At 46.2% G+C, this 17,284-nt stretch overlaps 1 protein-coding gene across 1 annotated transcript in view; it reads right to left on the bottom strand.

Annotated features, from left to right (window-relative positions):
• Window positions 1-17,284, bottom strand: part of LOC125436252 (ephrin type-B receptor 5) — a 194,830-nt gene that overhangs the window by 176,631 nt on the left and 915 nt on the right. The gene's annotated exons all lie outside the window — the stretch shown is intronic.

A 17,284-nucleotide genomic window follows, 5' to 3' on the forward strand; every position in this document is an offset into this window, starting at 1 on the left:
CACCTTGTTTAGTTCCCAGGGTGCCTTAAAATGCCAATCCACCCCAGATGTTTCCAGCCACCACTTTGGAGAAAAGGACAGAAATATGAGAGGCTGGGGTGCAATGTCAGGTAAATATTTCAACCTCGTCGCCTCACTTTCTAAAGCAGGTTTTCGGTTATTTTTAGCGCCTGAGTTGGAAGCAATAATGCATAAATCTCAGAGCCCCATCTTGCTTCCTGCACAATTGGCAGTTCATCTATATTTCATGGCAGTTGTTGGGGGCTCTGTACGTGTTTTGTGTCAATGGTCACATTTCGTACTAAAAACCAAGAGGTTGCGCCTGAAATAATGAAGGGGAGCACAGATTCACAGCTGAGATCCTGGGCGAGTCCAGACAAATTTTCGGCAGGGACAGAACCCCCTCCCTCTGCAGTTGTGAATGAGCTCTTCATTAGAATCACAGATAAGGAAGGGGGAAATCTGTTTAGATTACATCTTTTCAAGTGTCTCTCACACATATCCTCAAGCCAAAAGCAGGCAAATCCATGCAGGAGTAAGTTAGGAATTAGCGATAGGGAAGAGAGCTTGCATCACGCCCTCTGCAAAGAAAGTTTCTCCTTAATAAGCCCATCCTTTTAAACTCCTCAGCTACCAACGCCAGGAGCTCTCAATCTCTGCACTTAGAGAAAACTGGTACTAAACATTCACACAAGTCCAAAACATCCAACTTGCAGAAAGGGTTGCTTGATGAATATCTGCATGAGTCAGTGTTCTAGCCTTGCCTCCATCTAATCCAGTCGTTCTCAACCTTTCTTTCTTTCTTTCTTTCTTTCTTTCTTTCTTTCTTTCTTTCTTTCTTTCTTTCTTTCTTTCTTTCTTTCTTTCTTTCTAGGCCGCCTCTCACCCCCAAAGGGCTCGAGGCGGCTCACAGTACAACTGTTCTCAATAACAGCACATAAAATACATAATGCCTTCCTAATGCTACGACCCTTTAATACAGTTCCTCACGTTGTGGTGACCCCCAAACCTAACATTTATCCATTTTACAGATGAAGAACACTGATGCAGAGAGTCTTAGGCGACCCCTGTGAAAGGGTTGTTTGACCCCCAAAGGGGTCCTAACCCACAGGTTGAGAACCACTGATCTAATCAGTGAGTTATTCTTGATGCATCTCTGCATTGGATCATGAAGTCACTCACACAGAGACACGGCAGAAGTGCTCATACTCAGAATTGCCATTGGGTCTCTCTACATGAGTCAGTGCTCCCAGGATGGCCAGATCATACAGGGGAAAGGGCTCCTCTGAAGGTGAGTAATTTTATTCTGAAACACTCCAAAATTAAACCTTTGACGGTTTGATGGAGGGGAGGGGGAGGGGGAGAGAAGATGCAGAAAAAAAGTGTGTTTCAGCTTTCAGAAGTTTGGGAAATGCTGCTTCACGCCCCAAGGGAAATCAAATCCCTTGCCCATCACTTGACACTATCCAGACACTTGTAAATAACTCCTTTAGTCATCATTTAGCCTGTATTTGCAGTCCCCTTCCTGGGGGTGTCTCATCAATCCTCAGCAACCTATTAACAGCTTCTGTTGCACGTCTCTAAACTCCTCATTCATCAATGTTTCTGGGGACTAAGACAGGCACAATTAAACACAGACACAAGAGCTGCACAGTCTAAAGGTTTGCCGAATGCCCCCCCCCTCCAAATCATTATCTGAAAGCCATCTCTTCCCACCCAACCCCCTTGCCTTCAACTGCCCAGGCCCCCTTCTCAGCTCACCACCATGAACAGCACATGGACACTGCTAATTCCCTCTCCGGCTTCTCCAGAGCAACTCTTTTGTGCAGCTTCTGCACATTCTCAACCAGCTCCCAGACCTTCCTCCATACATCTGCTCTCATTTCCCAGACTTTCCCACAAAACCACGCTTTCCCATTGTGCAGCTTGCTGCATCCCCTTGACCAGGACATTTTGTGGAAGTGAGTCACTCCCTAGCCTCACCCCCACCCGCATTCTGGACCTTCTTTCCACTCAGTTTCACAGTCTGACTCCTTGAACCCCCAATACTTCTCTCTTCCAGGAATCCGCAGGCAGATTTCTGGATTCTCTTCCAGGATTGTGCAGACAGTAAAGTTCTGTGCAAAGCTCTTCTCCAAGGCCAACAGATCTCCTTTTCCCATTAAAGCTGACCGACAATGTTGCATGCCAACAACAGACTTCTCTACTTAAGCAGTCAGAATATTTACAAACCTGGCATGAAATCACAGCAGCCAAACAAATGGCAGAGAGAAATGGACTCTTAGGCAAAAACAAGCTATGGATTTATTTTGTAGATACAGTCCCAGGGCTTTGAAAATGAATGATGTTCCCAAAGTGTGCCCAGCGATCACATCCTCTGCTTATGAGTTCTTCCCCTGAATCTCAGAAACCAGCTGTGGTTTCCAAGTGCAAGCTTGTAAAGAGTCATTCACCCATTTGCCTTTGGCAAGGAAGAATCTTTTCTAGGCCACCACCAAGTATAACAAGAAGTTCTTCTGGTTTTGTTTTTATTTTTGAACCACAAGTGGATAAGCTAGTAAAAACTGGGAGGGGAAGGTCGGTAACTTGTCTTCTTACTTGCAAAGTTGATTCTCACCCTGCACTCTGCCTAGACCCTAAAATCAAAAATGGGATTCCTGTTCCTAAGTTCTAGCTGAATGCCAAGACATGTCAGGGAAGAGTTAGGCTTTTGTATGGATTATGATGCAAGTTTAATGTGGCACTTCAAACACTATCTAAATAAATCTACTGCCATGGTTCATTCCAGCTCTTCTCTTGTGTATCTTGACTACGGTTCTCAGTCACGTGAATCCATGAAGCTGCCTTCTACTGACTCAGACCACTGCACTTTGAAGGTCAGTCTTGTCTGCTGGGCGGCACAGAAATACATTAAGCCCGGCCCATTAATTTTTTCTCCACTTCTTTACCACAGGGCCTGTTTGCTCGTTCCTCCTCCTGTCCAGAGTATACAAGGACCAGCTTGCCATGATGCCTGAATCGGGCACACTTTTCATAGTCCTAACTAATTTCCCTCTTATCTAGGGACTAAAATGGTGGCAATGGTTCCAAACCTTGCAAAGGACAAACATCATTATAGTCTGCTTCGATCCTACTTCGCCCAACAGCAAACTACGATTATCTGAAAGCCAGTGAAAGGAGGGGAAGAAGGCACATGCAAACTGGAGGGAGAAAGAGGAGAAGCGCCCAAGCTACAGGGTATTCCCAATTTCTAAACTCCTATTCCTTTCTCTCTAAAATTACATTTCCAGACCATCATTCTCTGATAAAAGTGCACTCAAGGCGATTGACCGATATCCATCAAGAAAATCAGTATACCTCTGCATGCTGTAAACCTTATGGCAGCCTCCAAAATCATGAAACAACAAACAGGCGGATGCTCCCCTTCAGCAAGGGCGGGGGGCAACCTTGTGCCAAACTGAATCCCTTGACATATCCAGAGAGCCTTCATGATCACGGAATGGGACAATTAAGCAGGTAAGGAGCAGAAAAGGAAGGAGTAGCAGAATGGTGCCCAAACCGCCTCCTCCCCTCAGAAAGAGGCTATTCTAGTTTACAGCACCCTTTTTATTCAGTCTCCCTGCAAAAACAAAAAAAAAGGTTCTTCACAGAATATGGCTTTCCTGTCAGCCCAGTTCAGAGCGAAAGCACAGAGCACAGATGCAGCCAGAGTCACAAAAGAGGAGGAAAGGAACGTCCCCTCGGGCAACCTCACTCAACTGCACTAATTTTGTTTGTTCACCGAGAGGTAGATTCTGGAAACATAAACAAGCACTCAAATGCCCTTCTGCTAAAGCACACAAGGTCCAGCACCTGCTCCAGTGTGAGGCAGTTCCCAGGCTAAAATTTTTACGTGATGTTATAAACATATGAAGGGATAGTATATTAAGGTGCCGATTACATGGGCATTATGACCACTACTAAGGCTGCCAGGTCCAGGTTGGGAAATTCCGGAAGGTTTTGAGGTACAGTCTAGAGAAGATGGGGTTTGGAGAGGGGACCGGCCTTGGCTGGAATATAACGTCATAGACTCCACCCTCTAACACCATCATTTTCTTAAGGGGACAGATCTCTGTTATCAGCCATAATTCCAGAAGATCTCCAGACCCCACCTTGAGGTTGGCAACCCTTTATGATTTAAGACTGAACCAAGGCCTCATTTGCATTTACCACTACCAGCATGGAAGCTGCTTGTTTATTTACATCCCACCTTTCTCCCTAATGGGGATCCAAAGTCGTTTACAACATCATTTTCCTCTCTTCTGTTCAATCCTTGCAACATCCACCACATTCTCCATCTCCTCCTTTGCATCCTGCCAACAACCCTATGATATGGGATTGTCTGAGAGTTAGCAATTACCTCAGAGTTGTGTGTGGATGTGTGAGAGAGAAAATGAATTTGGGCATTCTTCTAGGGGGGGTTTTAAGCTGGAGTTTCTCTGTTTGCATTTGACTTAATTTATTAGCTTAATTTCAGTACATGGCTATAGTACCACAATCCTATAGAATCATTAAAGCAAAGCAGGCATGGACCTAGTATGTCCCTGTAATTCAAAATCACTGTGAAATATTTAAAGGAAGGGTAGGACATAAGTATTACAGAGAAAGAATTCTTTTTAAAATATTGGAAGGAAGAGAGGATTCGTGACCAAGAGGATGAGTCTCTCTTTACTATCTCCTCTCTCATTCCCTGCCTATACACCAACACCAGAATTGTCTCACAAGATAAACAAGAGCGCCCTGAATTTAAAGCCCCATCAATTAAACTGGCTCCCGCCAATTACATACCAAATAAATGTGTTTTCTTATTCACAGCCCTGCCAATTACCACTCGTCACCACCAATTAATCAACCCAATCTACAGTTGATTAAGTGAACAGACAAAAGCTTACAGCTCCACTAAGCCACAAGGAAAACGGCACCACTTAATAAGCCAGTAAGAACATTAAAACAGTGTTGAGGTGGAATATCACCAGGCAGCCTTCGCCTGTGCATTAGTAATTGCTACAGGATACATTTGTGCTCCCGGAAGAGATAGGGAGAGGCGATGGAGGCATTGTATCAAGGGCAGCGCATGTTCAGAAATGGCATTCAAGGAGAACAAGGGAAGGGAAGGGAGATAAGGGAAAGAGGTGTAAGGAGCAGGTGCTACATAAAGAACGTGTTGGAGCAGTCTTGCCCCGAATCAATTTCTGTGTGACCTCTCCAGATGGGGGAGCATGCCAAGAAAGGAGGGAAAGGGACAGAAAACATGAAAAGCCATAGGAGGTTAACAAGCTACAGGCAGCTGAGCTGCTCAGACAAAGGGGGGCATGAAACGTTGAGAAGGGAATAGGACGCGGCTGCATCTTATGGGCACCAGAGGAAACAGAACCCAGCACTGACAGGCATTCAAAGGAAAGCAGGTGCCCCTCTGGAATCACAAAGGGCCCTCAAACAAAACCATTCACACCTTGTCAGTTAGGAAAACTACATTGGTGTCCCCGTGTCCAATCATCCGAATCGAGGGATAAAGCCTTGCTGGACTGATTGCCTGAGGAGGATAACTGGCCCATGATATCAACCCATATGCAGAGAGTTGATATAGGCCTGGATGAAGGATGAGGCCCTGAAGTTGATTTGGGAAGTCCCATTTTCCGAATAGAAAATTAACCTTGCCTAATGAACTTCCCAAAATAACTACGAGCAGCAATTCCACACAGCTCCAATTAAATGGGATTTTAAAAAGCAAGTTTTCCACCACCCACTTAGTCTGTGGCATAATACCTCTGACTGCTGTAGCTTGTAACGGAAACATCTCGCCTCAGACTGCTAATTCTCTGCTCCAAGGAGGGTTCCTGTAAAGATTTCTACAGTTGATATTCCCTTGCAGAGAATGGGGAGAGTAAGGACAACCCCCATAAGCAATTCATCTGCTTTGCAAAATTTGCATTAAGTTGTCAAACCTAAAAAGTCTTTAAATTACTCTTGCTTCCAACCTGTCAGCCTCTGTTGAAGGCAGATCTAATCTCTATTCTAGCTAAAGATGCAATAAATATCTCTTACTTTCGTTTTCCAGATTGGTACAGTTACATCTCAGTGGCAGTGCTTTGGGATGGGGGTTCAATCCCCCTGCAACTAAAATTCTCTGAGACAGCATGCAAAGAGAGATTTCCACTGCTAGGGAGAAACTGTCACGAATGGACCGATGACCTGATTCGACAGAAGGGAGCTTCATATGTTCTGCAGAAACAGTACCTATGGTAGCAGAAAAGTGTCTCAATTATAGCGACAGGTTTTCAAAGATGTAACGCAGGCCCAGCCGCTCTCTCTCTATATATATACACACATATACACACATATATATGGATGGGGGTGGGGAGATTTGTTGATTTATAATATTATCTCAAAGAACAGGAACAGTCACACAACAGCCTGATCTTCTAAGCACGGGGACCAGCCACAATCAGGAATGATACTGAGAAAAGGTCTGGGGCTGAGTGCAAATGCCACACAAAAGTGAAAAGCACAAAAAGACTGATAGAGTGCTGTAACTGGAAATTGAAAATCGGCTGAAATCTCTCCTCCCCTGAAACAGGGAAGAACATGGGCATATGCTTTTAGGAACCAGAAAAAAGGAAATACAAGTAAACAAGTATCTGTGACCCTCTACAGTAAACCTAGGACTCTAAATGAGAACACAAACAATTTGGGAAATGTTACCCATTGCAAAAAGGATATTGTTGGTTTGACAGACAAACATCTCCAACACACAAAGTCTGCAGACAAGGTAAAGCCCACCTCCTTATAACATTTTGATATGGTCCTTGTGCCCCCTCCCCAAAAAAGTTATAAGAATGAAAGATGTCACAACTTAAACGGGGGCGGGGGGGGGGATGTAAGGTGATACAATACAGCTCCATCTTGTCACATCTCAGAAACTAAGTAGGGGCAGCACTTAGATGGGAGACCATCAAGTAAGACTCTGCCAAGAAAAGCAATGGCAAACCACCTCTGCTTCTTGTTTGCTTTGAAAGCCCCTTGCTGGGGTAATCTTAAATCAGCTGTTACTTGGTGGCATCTTATACACACACCTTAAATGACACATCTCTCTTCTGAAGTGCAACTATGAAGCTGTTACTACCAGAAAGGGCCACCATATGTTTAGTGAACCCTACTTGGACAGTATGGAGACTTGTATCTTGCTTTTCTCTCAACGTGTAGCCAAAGCTGCTTACAACATCATATCCTCTGCCTCTATTTTATCCTCACAAAAACAACCCTGTGAGGTAGGTGAGGCTGAGAAAGACTAGTCGCAGAGCACCCAGGAAGCCTTTGTGGGAGAAGTGGACATTTAAGCTATGTGTTTCCCAGACAGGATTGCCAGACCACAGTTTACAAAGCCTGGGAGGAAATGGGGGGTGGGGCACCTGGCATGGAAGTGTTACGACAGCAAGCTCATGTCACTTCTGGTGAAAACCAGAAGTAATGTGCTGGACGTGCTAGCGTTTTGCAAAAACTCTATGGTAAAACCGATGAGTTTTGGCAAAATACTGGGGCGTCTGCCATGTCACTTATGATTTTCACTGGAATGGATACAAAAGCCCCCGTGTGCTGCAGTTCTTATTCCCAGACCTAGTCAGACATTCTATCGGCTACAACACTTGGTCATTCCTTGCTTAGTCAGGAAAGAGGCAAATTCCCAGTCCATTCGTGAAGCCAGAGATATCCTACCACTCTCCTTTGGCTGCAGCATAAGGAGGCGGAACCAATCCTTCCCCCCCTTCCAACCCAACTTGACTAGACTGAAAAAGGGAGGTTGCCTAGGCAGGGTGTAAAACAAAAGCCCTATTCTTCTGCACAAGAGCACTGCAAAAAGCATGCTGTTTCTCTAAGGGAAGAGGCAGGGCATCCTTCATTCCAGTCACACGACAGGCTGCTGATGATGAACAAAGATGGGTAAACCAAGATGCGAGGTTGGGAGGGGGGGGGAATGTAAACTAATGGGGTCATTCAGATTCTTGCCATTGTTAAAGCATTTTTTGAATGGGTCATGCAAATAAAGGCCTCCTATCCTAGTTCTCATCAAGGTGGTCTAGCAGCATCTGGGCTGCACCACATCAGATTGCAGATGAAGCAGAAAGCAACTGAGTGCTCCTCCCGAAAAATAAAAACCCCTTCCCCATAGAAAACCAGATGTCAGGAGAAAGGACTCAAAGAAGGCTAAGGTCCCCTGTAATTCTCTCTCTCTCTCTCTCTCTCTCTCTCTCTCTCTCTCTCTCTCTCTCTCTCTTTTGCACCGAGTAAAAGACAAGGAGTCTGAAGTAGGACTGAGGTAAGTTTGCCACCTCAGTGAGAAGTAGGCCAAAGCCTCAACCACTGTGCAGCAGACACCAAGACTGATGCCCAAGCAGAAAGGGGAGGGACGAAACTGTCACCTAAATGGGTTGTATTGAAACCCAGCAAGCATAAAACATGCCCCTCACCTAGTCAGAAATGCAGCCTACCACAGCAATCTACAGTTGCCTGTAAGGAGCTTGTAAAAGTTTTCCAAATGAAGTTGATTTTTTAAAAGTTCTGAATGTTGCACTCTGTGTTTATTCCATTCACACATCATCATCATCATCATCATCATCATCATCATCATCTTCTTCTTCTTCTTCTTCTGATGTGCCATGCACATTGACACCCCCCCCCAAAAACCTACTCTTGATTTGCTAGAAGCCCACTATCGAGAATCTAGATTCAATCATGCACAAGACCACATCTGGATAGATGTCCCATAATTTTATGAATGTGTGCATTGGTAATGGGGGGAGGGGGTGTACAGACTGATGCAGCTCTACTGTTTATCTCTTGCATTTCTTATTCTCTTCCAAGTGCTTTCCCCCTCTTCTACATTGCCCTTCCAATAACCCTGCAAGGTGGTTAAGCTTCAGGCTTAGACAAAGCAATTGACCAAGGTCTCCCAGTAAACGGTAGGTGAACTTGTGGCTCCAGAAACCATTGTAATGGTTTTTGTGAGGGCAAAATGAGTTTTTGTGAGGGTAAAATGGAGGAGGGATGAATGAGTTGTAAGCTGCTTTGAGTCCCCATTGACAGGGTAAAAATATCCAAATCTGGGTCTCCCAGGACCTAGTCCACCACTCTACCACTCAATTTTCAACATCTTCCTAGTTCAACCAGAAGTAAGGAAGTGTAAAATACAGTACAGATTGAGATTCAAAACAATAAAAAAATTAAAGAGTGGAAATCCAACACTTTTGTTTCTTGGTAGCCCAAAAATCAGAAGAAACCACAAGCACTTAATGACTGACATTATATCTCTCTCATGGGCAATATTTGGTTTAACGGACCACAGGATATACCGGTCAGTAATAAACTATTCAGAAAGAGAATGTCTGAAGGTAGGCATATGTGGACAGATCACAAAATGAGTTAAAAGTAAGAGAGTTTAGAGAGAACAAAGAAGACAGAGAGCCACAGGAAGGTGGTGGTTCCGTTTTGATTTGTTACAACAGGCACAACTTTCATGACACTCTGCAAAGGGCATTCAAGTGATATCCACACACATCTGAACTGGCTGCTAGGGGTCTGCCAGTCCATAGATCCCTAAGGACAGCCAGAATGTAAGAATTTAGAGAATGCAAAACAATCCCCCCAACATGTTCAACATCTGCTTTTCATGGGTTTTCACAAAACAATGAAGATACACTGTTTTATAACCGGCTTAGAAACAGTTTTTTTAATCCTGGTTGCCTACAGAGGTTCACAATAACTTCTGGGAGAGAGGGCAGAACAGCTCTTGTAAATCAGTTCTTTTTTCTTTTTCCCCATAACTAAAAGCTGGCATGCAGCTTTAGCCGAATCTGTGGGTTTATTTTCAAGACTGGATATTACAAAGGAAATTATAGCTTAACTGATTATAATAAGAAGTGAAATAACTGAATTGGAAGCATATATAATCTGTGAAACAGGATAATTGCTAGGAGTCAACACCTAGTTTGTGAAGAACAAACTACACCCAAACAATCTAATTTCTCCTTTGAAGTTGGAAAGCACCACTCAAAAATCCCACCCCCTACTTCACATACACACACACTGGAAACCACTCAAAATGCCATTTCATAATAATCAGGTTTCCTCAGTGCAAAGTGTGGTTTGGGTCATAGATTTCTTGAGACAGTCAACTTTCTCTGTCTTTCGAAAGGGGAATCTTCTAGTCCTTTATGATATGTAAGATTTCCCTGAAAACATGCAGGTGGAGGGAGCTAAATGCATTTGGACCTGGCTAGAGCTTTAGTGTGGCTTGTCCTTTTGCACATCTAGCATAAATAAAATGTATGAAATATAATAAAAAGATTTTTAAAAACATGCATTAAAAAGGAGGGATTGGGTACACTGGCCAAGTTTGTAGTGTCATGCCACTCAGCTTTTCTTGGCACAGAATCCGGACAGGTGAGGGGCAGGGTTCTATCTTTTGTTTAACATACAGCACCAATCAGAATGCGTGAAAGTCGTTTGCCATTGGGGGTGGGTGTCTGTTTTATTGTTTATTGAAAACCTTTGTAGATCGGGGTTCCCAGTTTGTGTCTAAGTTCTGGAAGGAGTTCCTGAAGGCCCTGGGAGTGGAGCAAGTGCTGAGTTCAGTTTATGACCCACAGACTAATGGTCAGACTGAACGTGTGAACCGGGTCCAGGAAGAATACTTGTGGTGCTACATTCACGATCACCAGGGTGACTCGGTAGAACTGTTACTGTTCGCTGAAGTTGCATAAAACAATGCAGTGCACTAAAGCACCGGGCTGTCTCCTTCCAATGTGTCTAATGTGCCTGCTGTCTTGATACTTCACTCAGCCAAATCTGAACCCCTCTTCTGGCCTTACCAGCCTTTCTAAGAGATGTTTCCATCACAGCAGGAGGGGCTTCCTAGGCTATAGGAAAGCTGCAAACTTGACTGACAGGATATGGGCTGACATATTCTGATAAAGTATCACACATGTTTTGTGTGTACTGTGCCATCAATTAACTACACACTTATGGTGACGCTTATTTATTTTATTTATTTATTTTATTTATACCCCACCATACACCAAAGTCCCAGAGCGCCTTAAGGGATCATCAGGCGGGCCTCCCCACTTGACCTCAGTGCACGGGCTGACTCATATGGGTGGAGGCACTCCTTTAGGTAGGTGGGACCCAAGCCATTTAGGGCTTTGAATATGATTGTGAGTACCTTGAATTGAGCCCGATAGCGAATGGGGAGCCAGCGCAGTTCTTTCAAGGCAGGCATTATATGACCCATCAGTAGCCTAGCTGTGCATTTTGCACCAGCTCCAGCTTTCGGACCGTCTTCAAGGACCCCTTTCCCAGCCCAGCAGTTTGGACATCGCAAACCACCTGAAAGAGAATCATGACCAATGTATTGTTGAAGGCTTTCACAGCCGGACTCAACTGGTTGTTGTGGGCTTTCCGGGCTGTGTGGCTGTGGTCTGGTAGATCTTGTTCCTAACATTTCGCCTGGACACAGTGTGTAGCACACTTTTCTCTGAGATACACCTCTGAAGATGCCAGCCACAGATGCAGCCGAAACATTAGGAACAAAATTTACCAAACCACCGCCACACAGCCCGGAAAACCCACAACAACCAGTCATGACCCACTTTCAGATCCTGACCCACAGGATGAAAACTGCTAGATGACACAAGGAAGAGGTCCACAACAAATAAGAAACCCTGCAAGTTTCTGGGAAGCTTCATATTATTTATCTCAAATTATCTACAACATATACTCTAGTATATAACCAATGGTTATATACTAGAGCATGCAGCTCTTTCAACCTTATACTGCGGCTCCACATGGCCTGGAGGTTGGAGGGTACTGTGGGTGTGTCCCTCCAGCCCTCCAGAGCAACGCTGGAAGGAAAGGTGAGTCGAGGGGCCAAACCAGAGGCGGCTTCGTGTATGAGGGCACCACATTTTGCGGCCCCTCCACTCACTTCTCCTTCCAGAGCTACTCTGCAGGGCTGTAAGCACACACCCACGCTACCCTCCAACCCCAAGAGGTAGGAGGGTAGCGTGGGCATGTCCCTCCAGAGCAGCCGCCACCCCCCTGCTATCCCCACAACCGCCATCCCCCCTCTGGCTCACAGAGCAGGCAACTGCCTGCTCCTTTGGGCAGAGGGGGTTTCCCTGCCTGGCGCTGCCGCCGCCTCCCACAGGACGAGAGGTGGCAGCACAAGGCAGGCCATGGCTGCCATCCCCCCTCTGCCCCACGCAGCAGGCACCTGCCTGCTCCGTCGGGCAGAGGGAGTTTCCCTGCCCGGCACCGCTGCCTCCCACAGCACGAGAGACGGCGGCACTGGACAGGCCGCAGACGCCATCCCCCTGCCTGCTCCGTCGACAGAGGGGGTTTCCCCGCCCGGCACCTCCACCTCCCAGCGCTGGAAGGAAAGGTGAGTGGAGGGGATGTGGAAAACGGTCCAAATGGCTCTTTGGGTGGTAAAGGTTGCTGACCCCTGAAATAGACAGTAGACCTTCGGTCAGATCCAGTAAGACTCATCTGAAGCCTATAAAATGAAACAAATGAATATTCACAAAAAGCAGTCTTTCAGCGAGTCAACCCACTGGTTTGTCAAGGTCAGTACTGTCCACGTTGACTGGCAGTAGCTCTTATCGGGTGGAGAACATTCACATTACCTGCAACCTGATCCTTTTCACTGAAAATGCCAGGGATCGAGTCTAGAAGATCTTCTGCATTTTATTTAATCACACAGCTGCCAGTTCTTTAGCTGGCTGTTTGACTTTAATTACAATTCGAGCCTCACCCAAAGGCCTAGGATGTTGTAATGTATCAGCATAGTAGTTGTGTGGATCCCAGCAGGGCTGCCTTCTGAATCTGGCAGATATTGGTTTTGTTGATTTGAAGATTTTTAAGCGCCGCCCTATTGTTTTCGGGTTGGCACCCAGGGAGCCAATAACCCCTGGGACGACCTCAGCTGGTTTGTGCCGCAGTCGCTGATTCTCAGTTTTCAAATGGTGATATTTAGTGACCTTCCCATATTTAGTGAGGGTCCTGTTGATGCTCTGTCACTGTGTCCCCTCCCCTTAAATTCTTCACTTCGCCATACCTGAACTATGTGTGATCAAGCTGCATCTGACTTATGGTAACTCTAGGAATTAACGTCCTATCATTAACGGCCTTGTTCAGGTCTTGCAAACTGATGTCTGTGGTTTCCTGGACTGAGTCAATCTACCTCTTGTTGGGTCTTTTCTCTCTTTTCCTGCTGACTTCAATTTTTGCTAACATTATTGTCTTTTTTCAGTGTGTCTCATGATGTGACCAAAGTACAATAGCCTTAGATTACTCACTGAACCATCTATTGAAATTCCACAAAAGAAAAGAAGGAAAAACCTATGTAAAGAAATGGTAAAACACACACACACACCCCAACTCAGTCCTTAGCAATCATGAAGGAAATACAGGAGTTACCCAAAAAAAGGGAGGGGGGGCAAGAAATACAAAGCCACATGTGGCGTAGGAGGTTAAGAGCTCGTGTATCTAATCTGGAGGAACTGGGTTTGATTCCCAGCTCTGCTGCCTGAGCTATGGAGGCTTATCTGGGGAATTCAGATTCGCCTGTGCACTCCCACACATGCCAGCTGGGTGACCTTGGGCTAGTCACAGCTTCTCGGAGCTCTCTCAGCCCCACCTACCTCACAGGGTGTTTGTTGTGAGGGGGGAAGGGCCAGGAGATTGTGAGCCCCTTTGAGTCTCTTGCAGGAGAGAAAGGGGGGATATAAATCCAAACTCTTCTCCTTCTTCTTCTATCACAAACAAACAAACAAAACATACACACATAAAGGAAAAAATGAGGTACGGAAAGCCTCAAGATGGTTCCAGCGTGGCAGTAAGGTTGGGTCTCAGTTGAAGCGAAATGTACAGCAGAAGCGGCTCAGCCATGAAACAGTAGTATTTGGGTGCTGTTGAAGGCAGCAGAGCACACCACAGCCATGTGGCGCGATCCCACACTGAGGAAGCTCACTGAGGACAAGTTCCAGAAAGATGAGCGAGAGGAGCACACGAGCATGGCTGTGCTCTTCCACAGTTCCTATTAATTTCAACAAGGCGGCATGTTTGGTAGAATGCCCTTAAGTGCCCCCAACTCTGTTCCGAAGTTATGATTTTCCAATACATGCAGTTGCCATTTTGGACGGATACAGCAGTACTTAACATTTCCCAGGCTTGATACCCATACCCTCAAATTCTTGAGTTTCTGACCATGCATGCTAACACTGAAAAATATACATCTTGTCCTTTCACACAGTATGGCCACCATATGTATTGCGATTGTGTTTGGGTCTGGTAAGAGTTAATCAGAGTGAAGCAGCGTTCAGAACGTGTGGATGGATTCAGACACTTTTATCCTTATTTGTTTATACCCCACCTTTCTCCCCAATAGAGACGCAAAGCAATTTACATTGTTCTTTGCTCCTCAGCAGCAGTGGTGTAGGAGGTTAAGAGCTCATGTATCTAATCTGGAGGAACCGGGTTTGATTCTCTGCTCTGCCACCTGAGCTGTGGAGGCTTATCTGGGGAATTCAGATTAGCCTGTGCACTCCCACACACGCCAGCTGGGTGACCTTGGGCTAGTCACAGCTTCTCGGAGCTCTCTCAGCCCCACCTACCTCACAGGGTGTTTGTTGTGAGGGGGGAAGGGCAAGGAGATTGTAAGCCCCTTTGAGTCTCCTGCAGGAGAGAAAGGGGGGATATAAATCCAAACTCTTCTTCTTCATTTTTATTCACACAACAACCCTATAAGGTCAATTAGATTGTGTGACTGGCCCCAGGTCACCCAATATGGCAGAGTGGGAACTCAAACCTGGGTCTCCAAGATCCTAGTCTGACACGCTAACCATTACACCACACTGGATCTCCTAAAATACAAACACGTGGAATTAATCCAGTTGAAAGGGTGGGGGGCAGAGATGGAGAAGAGACACGGAAAAGGTGAAAGAGTAATGGGGCAGAGGGTACACCCCACCCGCTTTCAAGTCTCTAAAGACCTGCCAGAAAGGAGAACAACGGCCTCCCAGGCCCACTGAGGGAGGAACAAGCAGCAACACGCTCACAAGTTGCAGACAAACAGAACCAAATCCAAGTTTAAATGCCTACCTAGCTGGGAAACCACTGGGAAATTCAACAAGCCGCAGAAGAAGAATCAGCTTCTGCAGAGAGTTTTTAATAAGAGTCAGGGATGAAATCCATCTCAGGGACAGAAATTGTAGTGAGCTGAAGGAGATGAGTTTTGACATTCATCCCACCTCTATAAATTTTGTAATTGTACCCTATTGAGAGGCAGTATGCCAGGGGCCCTCAGTCCAGACCCGAAGATGGGGGGGGGGGGGGGGATTCCACTGCGTGATTCCACATGTGGAGGGCAATTCGCAGCAGAGGAGAGGGCTAGTGCTATCTGGGCTGGAATCTCGGTTCATACAACCCCGCAGGCATGCTGGGAAAGCGTCTTGCCAACTATATACATCATGCAAACGAGCAAGCTGGAAATCAAATCGTTTGGAAGAAGCATCCCTTCTCCTTGAGTACACACATACACTCTTTTGTCCAAACGCCTGTCTCTGGTCAAACAGGTTTGGGGAAACACACTGAAACCTGTTCTGCCGGGGCTGAAAGTGAAAGATGCGGCCACACCACAAGAGGCGATCCACGGTCTACCACTGATTCAAACAACCATCCATCTCCTCACTCGGTTGCTCTATTCTTCCTTCCCCAGCGTTTCCCATGGGGGGCCCAGAGAGAGGGTCTCCCATCCTGGCAGCTGACAGCAACAGGCCCTCTGAGTTTCAGTACTAGAAAAAGGGAAGCCCTTTTGAAATCTGGAACCCAACAAAGGTCTCCTGGCAAAGGGCAGCTGACTCCTTGCAATGTGCAGGTCCCACACTAATGCACTGTGCATCAGAGGCCAGACAAAGGGGGCTGTGCAGCGAGTCGGCTGGCAGGAAAGGGCTTTATTTCATGCATTCCCACCTGGCAGGATCTCCCCTAACCGAGTCCTACACGAGTCCTCTTATCTAGTGCATCCAAAGAACAGTAGCCAGCCAAAGCCTCCTTGAATCCTTTCATGTGTCCGTATCTATGGGGAAAGTCCCCCCCCCCCACACACACATGCAGTCAATGGCTCCAGGGCATTTAATTAGGTTGCAGCCAGAACCCACATTAATTGAGACAGGGTGGGGAGACAAAATCTTACTACCATCCTGGCAAGGTAATTGATTCAGCTGTGATTTAAGAGAAGCTGCTGCTGAATTTCATGTTTTGACTAGTGACTCTGAGGTTTGGTTGTATTTTTTCCCCCTTCAAGCAGGGGGTGGCAGAAATGCCAGGAAAGGGGGAATTCCCGGTGAGGTCCCAGCAGTTTTAAGGAACCCTCTGCACAATCCTAAAAAGTTTCAGGCTTTCTTGAGGCCCCCATGGGCTTAAGGTCCGGATTGTGCTGCCTGGGTTTCCTACACCCATTCACTTTCTCTCCCTCCTTATCAAAAGGGAGCAGCATGGGGGGGGGGGGGGGGTGCCCCAACCTGGGTGGGCCAGGCTAGCTCAATCTGGTGGATCTCGGAAGTTCAGCAGGGTCAATCCTGGTCAGTATTAGGATGGGAGACCATCAAGGAAGTCCAGGGTTGTTATGAGGAGACAGGCAATGGCAAACCACCTCTGAATATTTCATGCCTTTGACATTCCTACCCGGTTGCAGGTGGCCATAAGTCAGCTGTGACATGATCCCCCAAGGAAAAATTACAATTGTGCTATTATGGGGGGGGGGGGGTGTGCCTGTTCTTCAGGCATACAACTTGTATCCATTTGAATGCAGAGGAGAGAGCGAGCACATGTCTATGCAAATTGTTTTCTGCCTCAAGGGAGTTTGGGAAATAATTTTTAAAGTGCAGACCCTTATGTTTCAAGAGGAACGAGAGTGCCAGAGATCAGCCGCCCTCAAGCTCCCCCAGGCCCAGATGTCCAAAGGGCAAATATCTGCTTCTAATTGCACCCCCAGTCTCTTCGGGAGCAAGCCTGCCCTTCTCCACTTGATCACCAAGACCGATCAATATTTCTTTTTCCTAGAAGATGTAATAATTGCCACCACCACTTTACCGCGTTTCCTTCCAGGAAACAAACAAACAAACCCTGCAAGCCACGGGGTCAACGGATGCCCCCTTCCAAACGAGGGGGGCAGGCAAAGCCACAGAAACGT

This window comes from Sphaerodactylus townsendi, linkage group LG07 (assembly GCF_021028975.2).
Source record: "Sphaerodactylus townsendi isolate TG3544 linkage group LG07, MPM_Stown_v2.3, whole genome shotgun sequence".
Classification (NCBI taxonomy): Eukaryota; Metazoa; Chordata; class Lepidosauria; order Squamata; family Sphaerodactylidae; genus Sphaerodactylus; species Sphaerodactylus townsendi.